Source organism: Salmo salar, chromosome 22, assembly GCF_965601325.2.
Source record: "Salmo salar chromosome 22, fSalSal1, whole genome shotgun sequence".
NCBI classification, from domain to species: domain Eukaryota; kingdom Metazoa; phylum Chordata; class Actinopteri; order Salmoniformes; family Salmonidae; genus Salmo; species Salmo salar.
The window spans coordinates 30,053,901-30,073,017 of NC_138312.1; the positions used below are offsets into that span (position 1 = coordinate 30,053,901).

Here is a 19,117-nt window from a genome sequence, read left to right on the forward strand (position 1 = left end):
TCAACTGTTGCTGTGATTGAGGCATCTGTCTGGCTGTAATTAGGGCAGATGACACCGTTTTGAATGGGTTTCCTCTTTTCCACCCGCTGCTCATCGTCACTCTGTCTCGCTAACTGGCAGAGTGTCAGTCTCTGGTGACCCATTTTGTGTAGAGTGACATGTGTGGAACCAATCCTTTTTCTCTACGCAAGCCGCATTCCACCAATCACCATAGCTGGGCGGGACTTCCAATGCAGCCCTTCAACATGGCGCTTACGAGGAAGTGAGCTGCATTTAAAACTAATGTTTATACTTAGAGACAAGTACAGTGAGTAGTAAGTTTAAAATATATCATTTTCAAGACGGCAACTGCAAAATGAAAGGCAAAGATAGGTCGCCCGTGAAAAAGCGCTCGCGTATTCTGGAAGATATCCGAGAACGGGGAGGAAGCCACCCAACAAGTAACGTTAAGAAAATGGGAGCTCTCTCTGCAGGTGGCAACAACGGGAATGGTTCTGTCAAAAGTGGTGTTTCGGTAAGACGGAGTTTACCATCTGAAAAGAGAGACAGTCGAGATGTATACTGCCATGTGTCCAGTCGAACTGAGAGTAACCACGGATATGCTAACACAACTGGTTCGAGTAGCAAGTTACACATTAGCCTTGCTCTGGACTCCACCACAAGGAGCAATTCTCGCGGGGAACTGCGGCCTCTTCCGGGCAACGAAAGTGAGTACAAGACTCTAAAAATGGGCGAACTGGGTTCTCAGTTAAGCGACGAAGAAATTGAAGATGGATTATTTCACGAATTTAAGAAATTTGGGGACGTGAGTGTCAAAATAAGCCGAGTTAACGACGAAAGGGTGGCATTTGTGAATTTCAGAAGGACGGAAAACGCCAAGGCGGCCAAGCACGCACGCGGCAAGTTGGTGCTTTATGATCGCCCTCTAAAAATTGAGGCGGTGTACACGAACCGGCGTAGGAGCCGCTCACCCATCGAAAAAGATCCATATGTAGGAGTTGCAGGGCACAGACATTTGCATGTCCAAAGATCAATTTCACCAACGGGGCTAGGATATAGAGACTTCAGACTGCAGCAGTTAGCCCTGGGTCGTCTCCCCCCTCCTCCCCCACCCCTCCCTAGAGAACTGGAAAGAGAGATGGAATTTTCGATCTATGAAGCCAGGGCCCGGCCACCCTTCATCCCTGACTGTGCAGCTTTCCACGAGGAGGACCTCTTATCACCTGAAAATGATCAGCGGGCCAACAGGACGTTGTTTCTTGGTAATCTCAACGTCTCAGTGACAGAGAATGACTTGAAAAGGGCGTTTGACAGGTTTGGGGTGATCACAGAGGTGGACATAAAGCGGACATCTGCTCGCGGACAGAACAGCACCTATGGATTCCTAAAGTTTGAGAACCTGGACATGGCTCACCGTGCTAAGATCACCATGTCAGGCAAAGTGGTGTGTCACAACCCTATCAAAATTGGCTATGGCAAAGCGACCCCCACAACCAGGCTGTGGGTGGGGGGTCTTGGACACTGGGTCCCCCTTGCTGCCCTGGCCAGGGAGTTTGACCGCTTTGGCACCATCAGGACTATAGACTACAGGAAGGGGGACACGTGGGCCTACATCCAGTATGAAAGCCTGGATGCTTCCCAGGCCGCCTGCTCCCACATGCGTGGCTTCCCTCTGGGTGGTCCTGAGAGGAGACTTAGGGTGGACTTTGCCGACACAGAGCTCCGCTACCAGCAACATTACCTGCAGCCTCACTTTGACCTAGTGGCAGATTCCTTTGTCCACCGACCAACCCCCGAGGCCATCCGGGTCAGAGAGAGGAGTCCTCCACCCACACTCTGCTTCAGAGAAAGGGAACTGTACACTGCTGACTGGGCTGGCTTAGCGGTCCGAAAGAGGGTGCGAGGGGCAGCCTTTGAGCCCCCGGAGCACCTGGAAAGGCGTTCACGGGAACCCTGGTCTCTGGAGCGGGAGCTTCAGAGCCGAGACCAGGTCCGAAAACGACGCCTCTTGGAGGACGGGCGTCGCCCTGACCGCTCACCGGATAGCAGCGAACATGTGCGTCGTCGCCACGGCACCTCTATGGAGCTGAGCCCTGGTGGCAGCTGCCGGGATGGGGGGCACTACAGCCCTCCACACTCTGACAGACCCTCCCCCGGCGGAGAGCAGCGGGGCAGCCTGGACCGTGGCCCCGGGGACAAGAGACTGCGGACGCTCAGCCCAGCAGAGCCAGAACAGGACCGCAAATGCAAAGCCAGTGACTCCTGTAAGAGACCTGTAAAGAGGGAGGACCGCTCTGACCGTCTCTCCTCCTCCAGGTCCAGCCTGCAGTCCAAGCAGGGGGCCGGGGGGCAGAAGCTGTGCCAGGCCTGGCAGGGTGTGCTGCTGCTGAAGAACAGCAGCTTCCCCACCTCCATGCATCTGCTGGAGGGGGACCTAGCTGTGGCAGCCGGACTACTGGTGGAGGGCTCCACTGGTAGCCAGGTGTCCCAGCTGAAGATCACCCAACGCCTGCGTCTGGACCAGCCCAAGCTGGACGAGGTGTCCCGTCGCATCAAAACTGCTGGCCCCAGCGGCTACTCTATCCTTCTAGCTGTGCCAGGGAGCTCCGAGGAGGGTCTTCAGGACGTGGGGAGCTCCACCGAGAGGCCTCTGAAGAACCTGGTCTCCTACCTGAAGCAGAAGCAAGCGGCCGGCGTCATCAGTTTGCCCGTGGGCGGCAGCCGTGACAAGGACGGCACAGGAGTTCTTCACGCTTTCCCCCCCTGTGATTTTTCACAGCATTTCTTGGATGCCTCAGCTAAAGCCCTTGCCAAAACCGAAGATGACTACCTGGTTATGGTCATTGTCAGAGGAGCGTCATAAAATGAGGAAAAAAATTGAAAATCATTAATGTCTTGTGTGATGTATTGGTAGAACTATGGTACATACACACCCACACTGTGTTACATGATTTAGCTGTCTTTCTGTCTTGCAGCAAGTAGAACTTATTGGCAGAAAACAATGCTATACTGAGAGTCATTTGTAATCAACAGTAACAAGCCTTTCATATATTTGAAGTCGTCAGCTCAGCATGGTTTAGCCTATAGCTTGCGTTACATTCTGTTGGTGGTTTACTTTTAATGGGAACAATTTAAATGGCAAGAAGTGGATACAGTTAATTGAAATGGTTAAGTCAAAGTAGATTCACCTTTTCTATTTGCTCAACTAAGCTATGTAAATCATCTGAATCTGTAGAGTAAATTGTGTTTTTTAAAATCACAACTAGGCCTACATTGAGTGCTTTTAATTTGGAAAAAATCTGACTTCCATTGTATTTGCTTTGTCAATTCTCTGGTGTGAAGTCTTGTTTGCTATTCATTGCAGTAGAACATAAAAGGATATGAAGATTAATCTGAGACCTGAAAAAACGAAGTGTATTTCAGTCATCTCTCAGTTGAATTTCTTACATTTACAAAAACTGGTTATAGATCAACCATGCCATGATTTAGTAGCCATGTGAAGGTGTGTGTACTTCTATAGCTTTAAGACAATACAATTTGTCTTTTATACAGGTAAATTGTCTGATTTGAAAGGTATGTCAATGCATTGCCAATTTTACTTGTAAATTATTGAAGTCTGCTTTTGTTCATCAATAAGAGTATACCAGTCTCTCTTTGTCAAGCAACTGTTTAAAAGGGCATGAAAGGTTTTGAAATTCAGTTATTTACATCAAAGCTTACCTGGAATATGCTCAAATTGAAAATGTATGTTTGATATCTTACTTATTGATCTGTGTAATTGAGACAATTTTACAATTTATAATCGTAAAAGCGCTCACATTTTAACCCGCTGTTGTCAGTGTATCTTGGCTTGGCACCAATAGCACCCACAGTTTAAATCTGAATTTTCAATGTTGGAAACAATATTTTGTGTGATACATTTTAAGATAATCTAGAATATCAGAGTTATCAATGTGTTACAATGTGTTGCATTGCCCTGCTGGCGTTGGAATATTGGTAAAAAAACAATAGTAAATGGTAAAAAATAATATTTTTTTGGCTATATTAGCATAAATCCAGAATCGTTTTGATTGTCAACAGGTCTATGCTCTTTGGTTTCATCTAATAGAGGTGATGCCACATTAATTCCATAGAGGGTATTATTTTTGAGTAAACAAGAAATACCACAATTTCCCTGTGCCACTGAAGTCGTAGAGGTCAGGAAGTTCTCCTGGTTTGCATTATGAGTCATTTTATTTCTAACAATCTGCCCCACAGTTTAATGGTCATGAGTTAAGTTTAGGTTTTCTTTCACTCCAAAAGATGGAAATCAAGCATACAAACCAAATGATAATGGCCCCTCATGGCAGTAATGTGTCCCTTGATGACTTCCCCTTTTGGTTCTGAGAGAACTGTCTAGATAAGAAGTGAAACCATTAGAAACTTTCTAGCTTTCCAGAGAGCTATGTGGAGCCATTTCTAATACAGTCTTTTCAGTTTCACAAAAGTGAGTCAACAAGGACCGAAGGAAAGGAGTTTATCTAAATGGAATTTATCCAATGTGTTAAATCAGTTATGTCAAAGTTATGACTCAGGATTGAAAAAGGATACCTTTCTTTTTGCTCTCAAGGACCAAGAGTATGTATGTGTGTGTGTATATATGTATGCGTGTGTGTATATATAGATTTTAACACTGAGTTTAGCTTAACGAGATTCTGTTTTAGAGTTAATCTAAAGATAAAGGCTGTTGACTGGCATTAGGCCTAATATGTATAAACATTTTTCAATACTACAGTTAAACTTAATTTAGATCATTTGTGATTTTCAATTTGGCTTTTGCAATCATTGCCAACTTTATACTTGGGGAACTCAGTAGTGCTGTTGATGCCAGAGCCATTTGCTTTTTCTTAGGTTTCGAAGTGTATTGACCCCCCCCCCAAACAATATATGTATTTTTAGTTACATTTCTTGTATAAAATGATTACTGTATGTATGCTATGGACACTTCAGATTTCAGCAAGGGATACCAGCGTGGATAACACCACCATACTACCATTGGACACTGGGAAACACCATATGCAAAAATACCCCAGAATGCACAGGGGCAAGGGTCCTTTCCACAGTGTCCCTTTATGCATTTCACTGAATTGACTGCTCTTAAGTTGTGCTAATGCTTTGTGATGCCAGTTCCCGTGTTTTAAATGGAAAATTTGCTTTGTGCTGTGTACACCTGATTTCTGGAGGAAAAAATGGAAACCGCCATTGCACGTACGCCTAAAAAACAAAGTGCAGCTTGCACTTTATAGATTTTGTTTCGGTATCAATAAATTTTGTTTTTCGTGGGAAAACAAATATTTCTGCCTTGGAAGACAACTTTTTTTAACCTTTTCCATTGTGTTGCGACGGAATTGTCTTTTGCATTTAAAACACACAAAGGCCCCGTCTGTTTGAAAAATGGGAGCACCTTTTCAGACCATAGAGGAAAGAAAGAAAAGTGAGAGCAAGGCAACACACTTCTCAAATCTTTGTGTTGACATTGCTCACCATTGTTGACCCCCTCCTTTTCAAAGAGTTGCTGATGTTCTGTTTGTTAATGCCTAAATTAGGCCCTCCCTTTTACCTGGCCACCATTTCTGTGCCTTTGCTGAGGCGTCCCTAGTGTCCCCTTGGAAGAGGGGAATGAGGGCCTACTCCTGTGTCATCTCTGGTTCTCGTAGCCGGAGGGGCAGGAGCTGTTCTCCAGTGAGCTGTTACAACGGAGGCTGGAGAGAGGCTCACCTCTCCTGGCTGCTGCTCTGATGGCGGGGCTGTTATCACTTTGGGCCACTCTGATCCAGTTTCCCCGGGTGTTCCTCTGCACACCACACCTCTGCTGTGTCACTGGGGCCGTCGACACACAGCTGGGGTGCCTGTCCCGTCAACTCAACTCTACTCTACTGACCACAACAACCTTGCAGAGCTAATAGAGTAATGCCTCAACGTCCGTTCCAGCCTAACAAGGATCCATGGTTTGCTCTCCCTGCCTTGAAGCCTGCGGGAAGAAGATTTGACTATTTTAGGCCAAGGTTACATTGGTACTTCACCCTGTGAGGGAGTGACACGACTGAACCTCAGATCTCGTCACCCAGTCTTTCCACAAACTCCATGTGCCACTCCCAGTGAAAGGAACCAACCACCCATTTGGTCTGTGCAGGGAGCCATGATTTGATTTACTTGTAAAATGTATTCTAAGTGAATATGAAATTAAAATGAAGAGACCGTCATTGTGCTACAATCAGGGATCAAGAATCCATGGTAGGCGCTTCCCAGTTAACTCACCTCAGTGCCAGGATGCCATGCCTGACCAGCATAGCTGCTGATTTGATATGTAAACTTTGGTAGGAAATGCAAATCCTGCCTTGCAAAGGACCCACTGTGTGCCACATCCTGGACGCCAACACAAGGCTTCTCAGAGGATTGAAGCTTTGCCTGTCTGACGTAAGTGGACAACAGATGCCTGTCCCTGCTCAGGTAAAGTTTGCTGCCGGCCTGAACGACATGCTTGGGTACGTATAAACAAAAAACAGTGTGATCCCTTATTATGAACACTTGAATATCACTCTGCATACTTGTATACGTTCTATATGAGGCAAGCACATAAGCTGTTCATCAATGAATGATACCTGGTTGATCATTTTAATTCTCTCTCTCTCTCTCTCTCTCTCTCTCTCTCTCTCTCTCTCTCTCTCTCTCTCTCTCTCTCTATAACCAGTGAAAAGTTTGGACATACCTCATTCAATCATTTTTACTATTTTCTACATTGTATAAAAGTAGTGAAGACCTCACAAATATGAAATATCACATGTAGTAGCCAAAAAAGTGTTAAATCAAAATATATTTTAGATTTTTCAAAGTTGCCACCCTTTGCCTTGATGACAGCTTTGCATTCTCAACCAGCTTTATGAGGTAGTCCCCTGGAATGCTTTTCCAACAGTCTTGAAGGAGTTCCCACATATGCTGAGCATGTGTTGGCTGCTCTCCTTCACTCTACGGTCCAACGCATCCCAGACCATCTCAATTGGGTTGAAGTTGAGTGATTGTGGAGGCCAGGTCATCTGATGCTACACTACATCACTCTCCTTGGTCAAATAGACCTTACACAGCCTGGAGGTGTATTTTGGGTCATTGTCCTGTTGAAAACTAATAATAGTCCCACTAAGCGCAAACCAGATGGGATGGTGTATCGCTGCAGAATGCTGCGGTAGCCATGCTGGTTAAGTGTGCCTTGAATTCAAAATAAAACACTGACAGTTTCACCAGCAAAGCACCATCACACCTCCTGCATGCTTCACAGTGGGAACCACACATGCTGATGGAACCAAAAATCTCACATTTCCACCGGTTCCATTGCTCGTGTTTCTTGGCCCAAGCAAGTCTCTTCTTATTATTAGTGTCCTTTTTAGTAGTGGTTTCTTTGCAGCAATTCGACCATGAAGGCTTGATTTCACACAGTCCCCTCTGAAAAGTTGATGTTGATGTGTCTGTTCCTTTAACTCTGAAGCATTTATTTGGGCTGCAATCTGAGGTGCAGTTAACTCTAATAAAGTTATCCTCTGCAGCAGCGGTAACTCTGGGTATTCCTTTCCTGTGGCGGTCCTCATGAGAGCCAGGTTCATCATAGCGCTTGATGGTTTTTGCGACTGCACTTGAAGAAACTTCATGTCTTGAAGTAATGATGGACTGTAATTTCTCTTTGGTTATTTGAGCTGTTCTTGCCATAATATAGACTTGGTCTTTTACAAAATAGGGCTATCTTCTGTGTGCCACCCCTACCTTGTCACAACACAAATGATTGGCTCAAACGCATTAAGAAGGAAAGAAATACAACAACTTAACTTTTAACAAGGCACACCTGTTAATTGAAATGCATTCCAGATGACTACCTCATGAAGCTGGTTGAGAGAATGCCAGAGTGTGCAAAGCTGTCATCAAGGCAAAGGGTGGCTACTTTGAAGAATCTCAAATATAAAAAGTTTAACACTTTTTTGGTTACTACATGATTCCATATGTGTTATTTCATAGTTTTGATGTCTTTATTATTCTACAATGTAGAAAATAGTTAAAAATAAAGAAAAACCCTGGAATGGGTAGGTGTGTCCAAACTTTTGACTGGTACTCTATATCTATACATACAGTGCATTTGGAAAGTATTCAGACCCCTTGACCTTTTCTACATTTTGTTACGTTACAGCTTTATTCTAAAATAGATGAGGGAATAAATAAAACAATCTACACATCTATACCCCATAATGACAAAGCAAAACAGGTTTCTGGAAATGTTTTCAATTTTATAAAAAATTGAAAATTGAAATTTCGCATTTACATAAGTATTCAGACCCTTTACTCAGTACTTTGTTGAAGCACCTTTGGCAGCGATTACAGCTCGAGTCTTCTTAGGTATGAAGCTACAAGCTTGACACACCTGTATTTGTTGGGAGTTTATTCCATTCTTCTCTGCAGATCCTCTCAGGCTTTGTCAGTTTGGATGGGGAGCGTTGCTGCACAGCTATTTTCAAGTCTCTCCAAAGATGTTCAAGTCCAGGCTCTGGCTGGGCCACTCAAGGACATTCAGAGACTTGTCCCGTAGCCACTCCTGCTTGTCTTGGCTGTGTGCTTAGGGTCGTTGTCTTGTTGTAATGTGAACCTTCACCCCAGTCGGAAGTCCTAAGCGCTCTGTAGCAGGTTTTCATGAAGTATCTCTCTGTACTTTGATCCGTTCCTCTTTCCCTCGACCCTGACTAGTTTCCCCGTCCCTGCTGCTGAAAAACATCCCCACAGCATGATGCTGCCAACACCATGCTTCACCGTAGGGATGGCGCCAGGTTTCCTCCAAACATGACAATTGGCATTCAGGCCAAATAGTTCAACCTTGGTTTCATCAGACCAGATAATCTTGTTTCTCATGGTCTGAGAGTCCTTCAGGTGTCTTTTGCAAAAGTGGACTGTCATGTGCCTTTTACTGAGGAATGGCTTCCGTCTGGCCACTCTACCATAAAGGCCCGATTGGTGGAGTGCTGCAGAGATGGTTCTCCCATCTCCACAGAGGAACTCTGGAGCTCTGTGACCATCGGGTTCTTGGTCACCTCCCTAATCAAGGCCCCTCTCCCCGATTGTTCAGTTTGGCCATGCGGCCAGCTCTAGGAAGGGTCTTGGTGGTTCCAAACTTGGAAGCCACTGTGGTGTTCTTGGACCTCCAATGCTGCAGAATTGTTTTGGTACCCTTCCCCAGATCTGTACCTTGACACAATCCTGTCTCGGAGCTCTACGGACAATTCCTTCGACCTCATGCTTGGTTTTTACTCTGACATGCACTGTCAACTGTGGGACCTTATATAGACAGGTGTGTGCCTTTCCAAATCATGTCGAATCAAGTTGTAGAAACATCTCAAGGATGATCAATGGAAACAGCATGCACCTGACTGCCAATTTCGAGTCTCATAGCGAAGGGTCTGAAAGCTTATGTAAATAAGGTATTTATATATGTATATATATACACACACACACTACCGTTCAAAAGTTTGGGGTCACTTAGATATGTCCTTGTTTTTGAAAGAAAAACAAAAAATGTTGTCCATTAAAATAACATCAAATTGATCAGAAATACAGTGTAAATACATTGTTAATGTTGTAAATGACTATTGTAGCTGGGAACGGCAGATTTTTAATGGAATATCTACATAGGTGTACAGAGGCCCATTATCAGCAACCATCACTCCTGTGTTTCAGTGGCACATTGTGTTAGCTAATCCAAGTTTATTATTTTAAAAGGCTAATGGATCATTAGAAAACCCTTTTGCAATTATGTTAGCGCAGCTGAAAACTGTTGTTCTGATTAAAGAAGCAATTCAACTGGCCTTCTTTATACTAGTTGAGTATCTGGAGCATCAGCATTTGTGGGCTCGATTACAGGCTCAAAATGGCCAGAAACAAAGACCTTTCTTCTGGAACTCGTCAGTCTGTTCTTGTTCTGAGAAATTAAGGATATTCCATGCGAGATATTGCCAAGAAACTGAAGGCCAGCATCCCAGAGTCGCCTCTTCACTGTTGACGTTGAGACTGGTGTTTTGCGGGTACTATTTAACCTGTCTGGGCTAGGGGGCAGTATTTTCACGGCCGGATGAAAAACGTACCCAATTTAAACAGGTTACTACTCTGGCCCAGAAACTAGAATATGCATATTATTAGTAGATTTGGATAGAAAACACTCTAAAGTTTCTAAAACTGTGTGAATGGTGTCTGTGAGTATAACAGAACTCATATGGCAGGCAAAAACCTGAGAAAAATCTAAGCAGGAAGTGGAAAGTCTGAGAATTGTAGTTCTTCTTTTGATTCTCTATCGAAGCTACAGTGTCTGTGGGGTGACGTTGCACTTCCTAAGGCTTCCATTGGCTGTCTAAAGCATACAGAAAGTGGTTTGAGCCTTCTCCTGTCACTGGGCAGAGTATAAGAGCTCAGTTAATGAGTGGTCTGCCTGGCAACAAAGGGATTGGATATGCGCAGTCACGCGAGCACGCCGTTCCTTCTTTTTCTTCTTGAATGAATATGCTATTGTCCGGTTGGAATATTATCGCAATTTTACGTAAAAAATACCATAAAGATTGATTTTAAGCAGCGTTGGACATGCTTCTAAGTACGGTAATGGAACATTTTGACTTTTCGTCTCTCGTTCCGCGCTCGCGCGTTATGCCTTTGGATAAGTGATCTGTACGCACGAACAAAACTGAGGTATTTGTACATAAATATGGATTATTTCAAACAAAAACAACATTTCTTGTGGAAGTAGCAGTCCTGGGAGTGCATTCTGACGAAGATCAGCAAAGGTAAGAGAATATTTCTAATACTAATTCTGAGTTTAGGTTGCCCCGAACTTGGCGGGTGTCTGAATAGCTCACCGTGATGGCTGAGCTATGTACTCAGAATATTGAAAAATGTGCTTTCTCTGTAAAGCTATTTTAAAATCTGACACAGCGGTTGCATCCAGGGGTAGTCTATCTATAATTCTTTAACTTCTTTGTGATAGGGGGCAGTATTTTCACGGCCGGATAAAAAACGTACCCGATTTAATCTGGTTACTACTCCTGCCCAGAATATGCATATAATTAGTAGATTTGGATAGAAAACACTCTAAAGTTTCTAAAACTGTTTGAATGGTGTCTGTGAGTATAACAGAACTCATATGGCAGGCCAAAACCTGAGAAGATTCCATACAGGAAGTGCCCTGTCTGACAACTTGTTGTCCTTCTGTTGCATCTCTATCGAAAATACAGCATCTGTGCTGTATTGTAACGTGACATTTTCTAAGGCTTCCATTGGCTCTCTAAAGCCGCCAGAAAGTGGAATGGGGTGTCTGCTGTCTCTGGGCAAAGAACAGCAGCAGAATTTGTGAGTGGTCAGCCTGGGGACAGTGAGACTGGAGATGCGCGGTCACGAGACTACTCCATTTTTTTTCTTTCAGCCTTTGAATGAATACAACGTTGCCGGTTGGAATATTATCGCTATTTTATGAGAAAAGTAGCATAAAAATTGATTTTAAACAGCGTTTGACATGCTTCTAAGTACGGTAATGGAATATTTTGCTTTTTTTTTTGTCACGAAATGCGCTCACGCGTCACCGTTTGGTTAGTTACCTGAACGCATGAACAAAACGGCGGTATTTGGATATAACTATGGATTATTTGGAACCAAAACAACATTTGTTGTAGAAGTCCTGGGAGTGCATTCTGACGAAGAACAGCAAAGGTAATTCAATTTTTCTAATAGTAATTCTGAGTTTAGGTTGTCCCAAACTTGGTGGGTGTCAAATTAGCTAGCCATGATGGCCGAGCTATGTACTCAGAATATTGCAAAATGTCCTTTCGCCGAAAAGCTATTTTAAAATCGGACATAGCGATTACATAAAGGAGTTCTGTATCTATAATTCTTAAAATAATTGTTATGTATTCTGTCAACGTTTATCGTGAGTAATTTAGTAAAAAGAATTATATCAAAAAAGCTGTTTTTTTATATAAATATGAACTTGATTGAAGAAAACATGCATGTATTGTATAACATAATGTCCTAGGAGTGTCATCTGATGAAGATCATCAAAGGTTAGTGCTGCATTTAGCTGTGGTTTTGGTTTTTGTGACATATATGCTTGCTTTGAAAATGGCTGTGGGATTTATTTTTGGCAGGGTACTCTCCTGACATAATCTAATGTTTTGCTTTCGCTGTAAAGCCTTTTTGAAATCGGACAACGTGGTTAGATTAACGAGAGTCTTGTCTTTAAAATGGTGTAAAATAGTCATATGTTTGAGAAATTGAAGTTATAGCATTTTTAAGGTATTTGTATTTCGCGCCACGCTCTTCCATTGTCCCTAACAGGTTAACAATTTAAAGGCAATGCTACCAAATACTAATTGAGTGTATGTAAACTTCTGACCCACTGGGAATGTGATGGAAGAAATAAAAGCTGAAATAAATCATTCTCTACTATTATTCTGACATTTCACATTCTTAAAATAAAGTGGTGATCCTAACTGACCTAAGACAGGGAATTTTTACTAGGATTAAATGGCAGGAATTGTGAAAACTGAATTTTAATGTATTTGGCTGAGGTGTATGTAAACTTCCGACTTCAACTGTGTGTGTGTGTGTGTGTGTGTGTGTGTGTGTGTGTAAATGTGTGTAAATGTGTGTAAATGTGTGTAAATGTGTGTAAATGTGCAAACAATTCTAATAACCTGTTTGCTTTGACATTATGGGGCATTGTGTGTAGATTGAGGGGGGGAACTATTTAATCAATTTTAGAATAAGGCTGTAACACAACAAAATGTTGAAAAAGTGAAGGGGTCTGAATACTTTCTGAGTGCACTGTATATATTGCACATAAACAGTTATAGGAATCTCCTTACAGCAATGCCTCGGTATGCCTTGAGACGTTCACATTTGAGCTTTCTTTGTTGCAAGTGCATGATAACAAATGAATAACATGAGAGAAAAGAGAGACCCGCATGCTACTCTTGCTACTGTCACTCTTCTTGATGAAGACCTTGAGGCTGATACGTAAAACTTAAAAAATAACATTGATACTAACAAGAGCAGCATGGGAGTTTCTGTTTTCTCTTAAGCAATGCCTCGGTATAAAAGCACTGGTTACAATTTACAGTGTAGTATATTACTCCATGATCATTTTGTTTCATTTTTAAAAAGGTCCTTAGATGTGTTTCTAAAAATCATCAACAGTGTACTGTCCACTGTCCTTATTTATCCCTGCTAACTGTTTTTTCACAGGCAAATTTAGTTTAGAAATATTGCTTATCCGAAAGAAGTTAGACTGGTTTTTAGTCCCTCTGATGTGAATGTCGCATACCGGTAAGTGAAATTTAATATTACATTTTACTCAGTCAAGTGTAACTGGGGAGGGATTGATAAATAGCTATGATATCCGCCTTAAAGGCTATATTGTCAAAAAAAAGAGTAAAGATTCAGACAGTGGCTATTTAAAAGCATTTATGAAGAACATCTGGTATTGAACAAATGTTCATGAGTTAAAATTATAACTCCATATTATCAGGGGAGACAGGATCCATCCATCTTGAATGTTTAATGATACTCATGGGTAAGGTAGAGTGTTTTCACTGCTTATGAGTGGGGGAGAGACGAGCTCTTGAAAACATTGATTTTCAGCCTTTTATGTCTGCAGCATGAGCTTATAATTCAGTTTAACAGAACTCTGACAGAAATACCAGATAACAGGTGCCTGATGTCCTGGTAGGGTTTCTGATATGCTGCTTGTATAACTGCATAAAATGGCAGGGAAACCCTTAATAATCTCCAAGTTTCATTTTATAGATTTGATAAAAGAACAGCAGTGGACTCATGTTCCCCCCTTGTGAAGATGAAATGTTGAACAGAGAGTAGCAGAAAGGATAGACATATTAATATGCCATGGGTGTTGATCATCAGTAGTCGTGTTATGTTGTCAGATCACCGATAATATTAAATGGTTTTTGATGAATTATTTATTTCACAGTCGGTAATGTTGGCTTTGCATTATGAAGAGGTAAGTAGTGACTTTTTCTTAGCCATCACTAGTCCCAGGTGGCGTTGTGAGCAGTACGTGCTGTCGTTTCACCATTCACAAAAAGATTCTAGAAGGTTCTAAGGCTAAATCAACTTTTTTCTACTAGATTATAACGCTTAGTTATTTAATTTAATAGCGAAAGCTTTGGATAATCTATTTTTTTCTTAGTATTATTTTACCAGGGAAATTGACTGAGAACACATTCTCATTTACAGCAACGACCTGGGGAATAGTTACAGGAGGATGAATGAGCCTAAAATTGTCACCAGTACTATTTCAGGGGATTGGATGTTTGTATGAAATGTATATTTTACTGTGCTGCATGTGTTTGTTGTTTCTCTGGCCAGTCTTGTCTTTGTGTTAAGGATGTGTCCCGTTCTCGTCAGTCATCAGCTCATCGATTAATCTTCCAGGAAGCATTTTTCAGGGGATCGAATGTTTCTATGAAATGTGAATTTTTACTGTGCTGCATGTGTTTGTTGTTTCTCTGGCCAGTCTTGTCTTTGTGTTAAGGATGTGTCCCGTTCTCGTCAGTCATCAGCTCATCGATTAATCTTCCAGGAAGCATTTTTCAGGGGATCGAATGTTTCTATGAAATGTGAATTTTTACTGTGCTGCATGTGTTTGTTGTTTCTCTGGCCAGTCTTGTCTTTGTGTTAAGGATGTGTCTCGTTCTCGTCAGTCATCAGCTTTTTGATTAATCCTCCAGGAAGCATTTTGCAGCAGGTTGTACCACATCATGCACTGTAGTAAATGCACATTAACACCCCATACTAGTGTATTATGACTTCCCTTTGTGTTCCACATGAAAGGAGTGAACAGGGATTATTCACATGTTTGAGTGTCACAGGAGCTTGGGAAAGAGCAACACTTCATGCTGGAAAAGGAGGAAAGAAGGATAGACTTGCGCCGTTGAAAAAGTGGAAGAGTCAGAACTGTAAAACTGTACAATGTGCAGAGTTTTACCTGAAGATGTTTTATGTCATTAACAAACATCTGGTTGATACCGTGTTAAACGAGGAATTCATCTGACAAGGGATAGACACTTTGGTGAGTACATTTTCTAATGCTGTCAGTGGTTACCATTTTTTATCTTATTGCATTTAGCCAGAGTCATTATTTACTATGTGAACTAATTGTAATTTGTACATATAATATTAGATTTCAATCATAATAATTGCTATAATGTTATTTTTTAATAAAGAGTTGTATTTAAACATGTCGTTTTTTTGTGTGTTCTCTTTTATTACTTTGTAGTCTATTTGCAAATTGAGTTGAATGTTGTAGTTATTAGTTTTGCAGGGTTCAAACCAGTGATTTATATACATTTAGATGACTGACAGGGGTCGCTGTTTACAAGCCACCGGACCTCCATCTTGGTACTCGACTACCATTGTTAAAATATATTTTGGAAGTTATAGAAATGTTTTTATTATTAATGTCTACATGCTTCTTCTGAGGAGTGCCAATAGGCCGACTAGTGGCTTCAAAGCCTCTCATTGGCCAACACATAACATCAGCAATTCAGGGTTTATATACATCGGTTCAAACCTGACGGCATTAATTATAATTTTACCAAATGATAAGACACTGAATCAGCAACAAATTATTATGTTGTCTGACTTTGTCCTCTAGAGGGCAGAGTTGCCTAAAGAAGTTGGATGATAACTTGTCATTTAGATCTTTGCAGAGGCATATGAAATATCAGACAATATGTTATTACTGATGTTATCTTATTTGAAAACACTAATCAAATGGTTATCTAATCAAATTGGTGTAGTGCAAACAATTGAAAAATTCCCATCAGGCTGAGGTATGTGGAAAGTACTTTCAGACCTTTATTTGCAGTCATTAGTCACTATATCTATATTCCTTGTTTCAAAAGGCCATTAATCTGGGTCTTTGAACCCACTAATCTAAAAATAAACCAATGGTACAGACTAGGGCTGTTACAGTGACCATCTTACCACCACACCGTGGGTCACGAGTCATGACGTCAGTCAAATTCCATGTGACCGTTTAGTCACGGTAACTAGGCTTCTCCAAGCTCTGATGATGCTGATGGTCATTAGTAGCCTACCAAGCTTGCTAACTGCCTGGTACTCAGCACTCTATTGTCCCTCTAATCACTCTGACATCATTTCAAATATAATCGAAAATCTAATCAAACACTTCATGAGAGCACATGAGCTCAAGTTGTGCAACATTTCTATAGGCTATGCAATAGCTCGAGAAAACAGTGTGATGGCCTTTATTAAAAAGAGGAGGATCCCATCAGCTTTCTATAGACTAGGCCTACTATATTTATTTCTCGACTTTCCTAATATTAAGCACATTGCTTTACTTTAAAACAGGAGTATAGCCTACCTGCTTGGCATGAAAATTAACCACAGGAAAAGCATCCTCCATTCGCTATTTAAGTGCATAGATTACATGTGTGCATAGAGTGCATGTATTTTTTTCCCCGTTTCGAGGCCAGTGCATGATAATGGTCCATTCCAAATCAAAGCAAATTTTACACATTATTTAGTATACAGTACCAGTCAAAAGTTTACACACCTACTCATTCCAGGGTTTTTCTTTATTTTTACTATATTCTACATTGTTGAATAATAGTGAAGACATCCAAACTATGAAATAACACATATGGAATCATGTAGCAACCAAAAAGGGTTAAACAAATCTAAATATATTTTTTTATGAGATTCTTCAAAGTAGCCACCCTTTGCCTTCATGACAGCTTTGCACACTCTTGACATTCTCTCAACCAGCTTCATGAGGTAGTCACCTGGATTGCATTTCAATTAACAGGTGTGCCTTATAAATTTGTTGAATTTCTTTCCTTAATGTGTTTGAGCCAATCAGTTGTGTTGTGCCAAGGTATACAAAAGATAGCCCTATTTTGCAAAAAAAACAAGTCCATATTGGCAAGAACAGCTCAAATAAGCAAAGAGAAATGACAGTCCATCATTACTTTAAGACATGAAGGTCAGTCAATCCGGAACATTTCAAGAACTTTGAAAGTTTCTTCAAGTGCAGTCGCAAAAGTCATCAAGCGCTATGATGAAACTGGCTCTCATGAGGACCGCCACAGGAAAGGAAGACCCAGAGTCACCGCTGCTGCAGAGGATAAGTTCATTAGAGTTAACTGCACCTCAGATTGCAGCCCAAATAAAGGCTTCAGAGTTCAAGGAACAGACACATCTCAACATCAACTTTTCAGAGGGGACTGTGTGAAATCAAGCCTTCATGGTCGAATTGCTGCAAAGAAACCACTAAAGGACAACAATAAGAGACTTCCTTGGGCCAAGAAACACGATCAATGGACATTAGACCGGTGGAAATCTGTCCAAATTTTTGGTTCCAACCGCCGTGTCTTTGTGAGACGCAGAGTAGGCGAACGGATGATCTCCACATGTGTATTTCCCACCGTGAAACATGGAGGTGTGATGATGTGGGGGTGCTTTGCTGGTGACACTATCAGTGATTTATTTAGAATTCAAAGCACACTTAACCAGCATGGCTACCACAGCATTCTGCAGCGATACGCCATCACATCTGGTTTGCGCTTAGTGGGACTATAATTCGTTTTTCAACAGGACAATTACCCAAAATACACCTCCAGGCTGTGTAAGGGCTATTTGACCAAAGGGAGTGATGTAGTGCTGCATCAGATGACCTGGCCTCTACAATCACCTGACCTCAACCCAATTGAGATGGCTTAGGATGAGTTGGACCGCAGAGTGAAGGAAAAGCAGCCAACAAGTGCTCAGCATATGTGGGAACTCCTTCAAGACTGTTGGAAAAGCATTCCTCATGAAGCTGGTTGAAAGAAAGCCAAGAGTGTGCAATGCTGTCATCAAGGCAAAGGGTGGCTACTTTGAAGAATATAAATTATATTTTCGGTTTGGTTTGTCAGGTGTGTGCGTACTGGTAGCGAAGTCAGGTGCAGGAGAGCAGAGATTTGTGAACAGGCACACATTAATTTGAGGCAAAAGTGCAAAACGTGCAAACAGTCACAAGAATTATGTTTAACAATTAACATCTTTGTGAAATACCACGGAAAAAACAAACCAGTCTGGCGCGTCCACAATAAACCAGAAACACAAACAATCTTTCACAAAGACATGATGGGGAACAGAGGAATAAATACATGTAGATTGATTGGGGAATGAAAACCAGGTGTGGATACATGAAAAATGGAGTGGCGATGGCTAGAAAGCCGGTGATGTCGACCGCCGAATGCCGCCCGAACAAGGAAAGGAGTCGACTTCGGCGGAAGTCGTGACATGGTTACTACATGAATCCATATGTGTTATTTCATGTTTTGATGTCTTCACTATTATTCTACAATGTAGAAAATAGTACAAATAAAGAAAAACCCTTGAATGAGTAGGTGTGTCCAAACTTGACTGGTACTGTGTGTAAAGACAAGTTTAAATCAAGAATAGTATGATGGGTGACAATATTAGCCTATAACTTGTGAATTTTATATTCTCACTTGTGAATGATGGCCAGCTTGTGCAGTAAGGCAAGAAACAGCGCATGCTTTTTTTTGTGCCGAGTTTTTTAAATGATAGTTGCACAACTCATGTAACCTAGCCCATACGCCTATATGTTTTGATACGGTTTGTATCACAACTAAGGTGGCCAAATAACTTCTTAAAATGAACCACATTAGTCCGCTTTACCACGGGGGTAGAGCCTAACTGGCATACATACGCAGCATGTGTGTTTCAAGTTTGGGGAAGATAATTTTCACCATAAATATGCACCTTTATAATAAAAGCATTACACGCATAATCGCATTTGTGGTCAGTCAACTTTGAGAATGGAACATTCGCGCTTATAGCCTACTGCCATGTGCGCATTGCTGCGCTTACAATGTGAAGAAATATCCTAATAGTTTATCAACATTTCTTGCGTTAGACTCAATGCTTAACTTCTTTAGCATACTGGTTATTGTTCGGAATTTCGCGCTCTGCAATTTCACCGGATGTTGTCGTAGGTGTCCTGCTAGCGGTTCATGCAGCC

At 41.8% G+C, this 19,117-nt stretch overlaps 1 pseudogene; it reads left to right on the plus strand.

The window, feature by feature from the left end:
- Positions 1-228: 228 nt before the first annotated feature.
- LOC106583077 (RNA-binding protein 15 pseudogene) lies at positions 229-15,302 on the plus strand (annotated as a pseudogene).
- Positions 15,303-19,117: the final 3,815 nt, after the last annotated feature.